The sequence below is a fragment of the Melanerpes formicivorus genome, unplaced genomic scaffold (assembly GCF_026170545.1).
Source record: "Melanerpes formicivorus ecotype bairdi unplaced genomic scaffold, bMelFor1.0.p_v2 SCAF_1644, whole genome shotgun sequence".
NCBI lineage: Eukaryota > Metazoa > Chordata > Aves > Piciformes > Picidae > Melanerpes > Melanerpes formicivorus.
Window position 1 is genome coordinate 19871 of NW_027143996.1, and position 5130 is coordinate 25000.

The window sequence follows — 5130 nt, forward strand, 5'->3', positions numbered from 1 at the left end:
TCTCAGCCACCCCAGGCCGCACCGGAAGCCTCCCCCGCACGCTCTGCAGGCTTCCGACCCACCCCAGGCCGCACCAGAAGCCTCCCCCGCACGCTCTGCAGGCTTCTCAGCCACCACAGGCCGCACCAGAGGATCTTTTGCACCTCTCTGGACGCCACCCAGAGACTCCAGGCCGCACCAGAGGCCCCCCCCCCAACCATTTACAGGCTGCAGTGCCAGCCTAGGCCCTGCTGGCAGCCTCCCTTGTCTGCTTTGGAAGGCCTCCCATCCACTCCAGACCTGCCTGGAGGCCTCCCTCGACTGCTCCCGGGGCCCTCGAAGCCACCCTAGGCCTTTCTGGAGGACCTGCTCGACCGCTCGGGCGGCTTCTGACGCACCCTCGGCCATCCGGCGCCCAGCAGCTCCCAGGGCCAGGCACCGGCCTCCCCCTCCGGCCGCCCCTGGGGCCGGGGGTGGCTCGGACTCGGCGCCCCCAACGTGTCGTCCCGTCCCCCCCCCCCCCCGCACCGCCGAACATTCGCTGCAGCCGAGGGCTTGCCGCTCGACGCCTACCCCACCCGCCCAGCCCCCCGCTGCGGCCCGGCGCTGCCCCGGCCGCTGCGCCCCGCCTCTCATCGCTCCCCCCACCCGGCAACCGGCCGCCGGGCACGGCAAGTCCCAGGGCAGGGAACAGGTGCTGCCGGGACCCCCGTGCTGGCTGCCGGCTTCCCGGGGCTGCCCCGGGCACGGACAGGTCGCCCCCCCGCCCCGGCGAATGTTCACCGAACGGCTGCCGGCTGCCTTCGAGCACCCCCCGCCCCCCGCCACTATCGTCCCCCCCGCCCCCCCTCCGCCTCCGCTGCCGCTTCTCCCCGCACCGCCTCCACTGCCTCCCCCCGCCGCCGGCGAACGAGTCGCCGGATCCGTAGGGTGCCGGGAGCCCGAACGGCGAGCGGCTCCGGCTGCTGCCGGGACCGCGGGGCTTCGAGCCGCTCCGGCCGCGCCCGGGACCCCGTGCCGGAAGCCGGCATCCCGGGACGGCCCCGGGACGGCCCCGGTCGCCGGCCGGGTGACGTTCAGCGAAGCGGCTGCCGCCAGTCTTTGGGCCTCCCCCGTGCCGGGGCCGCGGGGATTCGACCCGGTCCGGCCGCGGCCGGGATCCCGGGCCGGACGATGGCTTCCCGGGCCGGTCCCGGTCGCCTCCCGGGTGACGTTCACCGAAGCGGCTGCCGGCTGTCTTCGAGCCCCCCCCCGCCTCCGCCTCCGCTGCCGCTTCTCCCCGCACCCCCTCCACTGCCTCCCCCCGCTGCCGGCGAACGAGTCGGCGGATCCATACCGTCCCGAGAGCCCGAGGCGGCGGCACCCAGTGCGGGTCCGGCCGAGGCCGGGACCCCGTGCCTGTCGCAGGCTTCCCGGGACGGCCCCGGAACGGCCGCGGTCGCCGGCCGGGTGACGTTCACCGAAGCGGCTGCCGGCTGTATTCGAGCCCCCCCCCCCTCCGCCTCCGCTGCCGCTTCTGCCCGCACCTCCTTCACTGCCTCCCCCCGCCGCCCGCGAACGAGTCGCCGGATCCGTAGGGTGCCGGGAGCCCGAACGGCGAGCGGCTCCGGCTGCTGCCGGGACCGCGGGGATTCGAGCCGCTCCGGCCGCGGCCGGGACCCCGTGCCGGAAGCCGGCATCCCGGGACGGCCCCGGGACGGCCCCGATCGCCTCCTGGGTGACGTTCACCGAAGCGGCTGCCGGCTGTCTTCGAGCCCCCCCCGCCTCAGCCTCCGCTGCCGCTTCTGCCCGCACCCCCTCCACTGCCTCCCCCCGCCGCCGGCGAACGAGTCGCCGGATCCGTAGGGTGCCGGGAGCCCGAACGGCGAGCGGCTCCGGCTGCTGCCGGGACCGCGGGGATTCGAGCCGCTCCGGCCGCGGCCGGGACCCCGTGCCGGAAGCCGGCATCCCGGGACGGCCCCGGGACGGCCCCGGTCGCCGGCCGGGTGACGTTCAGCGAAGCGGCTGCCGCCAGTCTTTGGGCCTCCCCCGTGCCGGGGCCGCGGGGCTTCGAGCCGGTCCGGCCGCGGCCGGGATCTCGTGCCGAACGTCGTCTTCCCGGGACGGTCCCCGGGAGGGCCCCAGTCTCCTCCCGGGTGACGTTCGCCGAAGCGGCTGCCGGCTGTCTTCGAGCCCCCACCCCTGCCGTGGCCGCGGGGATTCGCCCCGGTCCGGCAGCTGACGGTTCCCTGTGCCGGACGCCGGCTTCCCGGGACTGCCCCGGGCCGGTCCCGGTCGCCTCCCGGGTGACGTTCACCGAAGCGGCTGACGGCTGTCTCCGAGCACCCCCCCCCCCCTCCGCCTCCGCTGCCGCTTCTGCCCACACCTCCTTCACTGCCTCCCCCCGCCGCCCGCGAACGAGTCGGCGGATCCGTAGGGTGCCGGGAGCCCGAACGGCGAGCGGCTCCGGCTGCTGCCGGGACCGCGGGGATTCGAGCCGCTCCGGCCGCGGCCGGGACCCCGTGCCGGAAGCCGGCATCCCGGGACGGCCCCGGGACGGCCCCGGTCGCCGGCCGGGTGACGTTCAGCGAAGCGGCTGCCGCCAGTCTTTGGGCCTCCCCCGTGCCGGGGCCGCGGGGCTTCGAGCCGGTCCGGCCGCGGCCGGGATCCGGGGCCGGACGATGGCTTCCCGGGCCGGTCCCGGTCGCCTCCCGGGTGACGTTCACCGAAGCGGCTGCCGGCTGTCTTTGTCCCCCCCCCCCGTGCTCTCCCTCAGCCGGGAGGTAGACGTGCTCTCCCTCGGCGAGTAGACGTGCTCTCCCTCGGCGAGTAGACGTGCTCTCCCTCGGCGAGTAGACGTGCTCTCCCTCGGCGAGTAGACGTGCTCTCCCTGGGCGAGTAGACGTGCTCTCCCTCGGCGAGTAGACGTGCTCTCCCTCGGCGAGTAGACGTGCTCTCCCTGGGCGAGTAGACGTGCTCTCCCTCGGCGAGTAGACGTGCTCTCCCTGGGCGAGTAGACGTGCTCTCCCTCGGCGAGTAGACGTGCTCTCCCTGGGCGAGTAGACGTGCTCTCCCTGGGCGAGTAGACGTGCTCTCCCTCGGCGAGTAGACGTGCTCTCCCTCGGCGAGTAGACGTGCTCTCCCTCGGCGAGTAGACGTGCTCTCCCTCGGCGAGTAGACGTGCTCTCCCTCGGCGAGTAGACGTGCTCTCCCTCGGCGAGTAGACGTGCTCTCCCTCGGCGAGTAGACGTGCTCTCCCTCGGCGAGTAGACGTGCTCTCCCTGGGCGAGTAGACGTGCTCTCCCTCGGCGAGTAGACGTGCTCTCCCTCGGCGAGTAGACGTGCTCTCCCTCGGCGAGTAGACGTGCTCTCCCTCGGCGAGTAGACGTGCTCTCCGCGGAGATCGCGCTTGTCGCCAAGGGGTCGCTGTTGCGCTCTGCCTCCGCCTACGTCATCGTACAAGCCGGCGTGATTTCTGCGACCTGCCGCTGGGCGGAGGTCGGCTGGTTGTGCGCTCGCGGAGCTGACGGCCCTCCAGTTCCGTATATGAGGGAACGAGTGACGCCGAGCACTCCCAGGGCAGCGCTGCCGAGCGGCTGCTCCAAGCCACCCGCCAGGCGGCTGGGCAGGGGTCCGTCTGGCTTCTCGGTGGCTTTCCCCCGGGTCAGAGAGGGGACCCGCGGGGCCGAGCAAAGGCGCGGCGGTTTGGAGCGGCCGCTGGCGCACCCTCAGCAGTGTTGGATGGGTTTCGCTCGTCCGTGAGCCGGAGCCCAGCCCGGGCTCGGCAACGAAAGAGGGGAAAAGAAAAAAAGTTGACGAGTGGCTGGCGCCGGCCACTGCCGAAGTGTGGAACCCCCGAAGCGAAGTTTGCCCGGTGGGGCACGGGGGCAGAGAAAGCCGGGGAGACGTGGTGCCGGCGTCGGTCCCACCAAGAATGGAAAGCAAGCCCGTCCAGGCACGGCGAGAGAGAGCCCGGTAAGGGGCAGAGAGAGTTCCCAGCACTGGACCCTCTTCACGGGGGTTCCCCCCCATGGCCAAAGCCGCAGCCCGCGGGGGCACGGCATCTAAGGGAAAAGCCAGCGGCGGTGACTGGCCACTCGTATGCTATGGAGCCCGGCATGGGGGGAGGAGGGCAAGCCGGTGCCCCAGCACGGCTTCCTCCTGGCTCCAGAGGGGCGCCCCGTGATGGAGATGTAACTCGGTGCAGCTTGAGGGAAAATGCAAGCCCACATTTCGGGGAGGCAGAGGTGCCCTGTGAGCCGGTGCGGCCCGGTGCAGCTTGCCCCCCCCCCCCCCCATCTCTGGAGGGCGCCCCGTTTGCTCCTCCGGCGTGTTGCCCGCACGCCGAGCCCCGTGCCTGCTGGCTGCTCCCGAGGGCGGTGGCGGGTGCGCGTGGCTGTGTCTGTCCCAGAAGAGCGAGGCCGTGGGGCCTCCGCTGGCTTCCTTTCCTTCCGTCCTTGTTGATCGATGAGGCCTTTCGGGTCGCGTCGGAAAGGGCCCCCGGCCGGCAGGGCAAGGGCGGTCTTCCTTTCCACTTCGCTTCCCGTCGCGTGTGAGGTGTCGTCCTCGTTCCCCCAGCCCCGAGCGGCTCGAGCGGGGGGGAGCCGTGGCGTTAGCGGCCCGGCGCGTGCCTTGCCGCATCCTCCCCTTTCCACCTCCCCCCCGGCGCTGGGGCAGGGTTCGGGGACCGGTCTACCGCAACCGGCTTTGTGACTGCTGCGTGGCCCCGTGAGTTTTCAGGTGTCCTAAAACGCGTGAGGCGCCGGTGTCGTCCTCGGTTCCGGGTACCCGCGGGTGCCGGCCGCGAGCAGCTGCGTGTGGCGGGGGTTGGCCGAGCCGAGAGCGAGGCGGCGGCGTCGCAAAATTTAAAAGGGGCTAAAAGCGGCGCCGCGCGTGAGGCCTCACCTGCCCGGGTGGGGTCCCCGAGGGTTCCTCCCTAAATGAAACCTCTAGCCTGAGAGGGGCGGCTTTGTGGCCCGTCCCCCCGCCCGCTGCCGAGCGAGCCGCCCCGGCTCTAAGGTCCTGGCGTGCCGGGGGCGCGCCCCGTTTCCGCGGGTCGCTGTCTCCTCTAGCACGTCCCGGTGCTCCCGTGGCAAGGCGGGGAGAGAGACGAGGGCCTTCTCCCCGCCGGGCGTGTCGGTATCGCTCGCTTCCGCTGCTGCTGCCTGAATC